Source organism: Corvus brachyrhynchos, unplaced genomic scaffold, assembly GCF_000691975.1.
Source record: "Corvus brachyrhynchos isolate BGI_N302 unplaced genomic scaffold, ASM69197v1 scaffold130, whole genome shotgun sequence".
NCBI lineage: Eukaryota > Metazoa > Chordata > Aves > Passeriformes > Corvidae > Corvus > Corvus brachyrhynchos.
In genome coordinates this window covers 163,106-163,473 of record NW_008236193.1, presented here as the reverse complement: position 1 = coordinate 163,473, position 368 = coordinate 163,106, and positions in this window count along the sequence as shown.

The window sequence follows — 368 nt, the reverse complement described above, 5'->3', positions numbered from 1 at the left end:
TGCTGTGGGGGGCTGAGGGGGCTCTGAGGGGAAACGGGGAACAGGGCAGGGCTGGGGAACCGCGGCAGGAGGGACTGGGACACCCGGGGTGGTGCAGCTGGAGAGTCCGAGTTGGAAAGCTGGGAGTACTGCGTAAGGAGGGACTGGGAGTGCTGGGTAAAAAGGGACTGGGGCAACTGGGCCGTCTGGGTGGTGGGGCTGGGGGAAGTGGAGAATCAAACTGGGAGTACTGGGTAAAGGGGGACTGGGAAAGCTGGGCCACCTGGGGTGGTGGGGCTGGGGGAAGTGGAGAATCCGGGCTGGAAAACGGGGAGTACTGGGTGAAGTGGGACTGGGAGGGCTGGGGAAAGTGGGACTGGGAGTTCTGG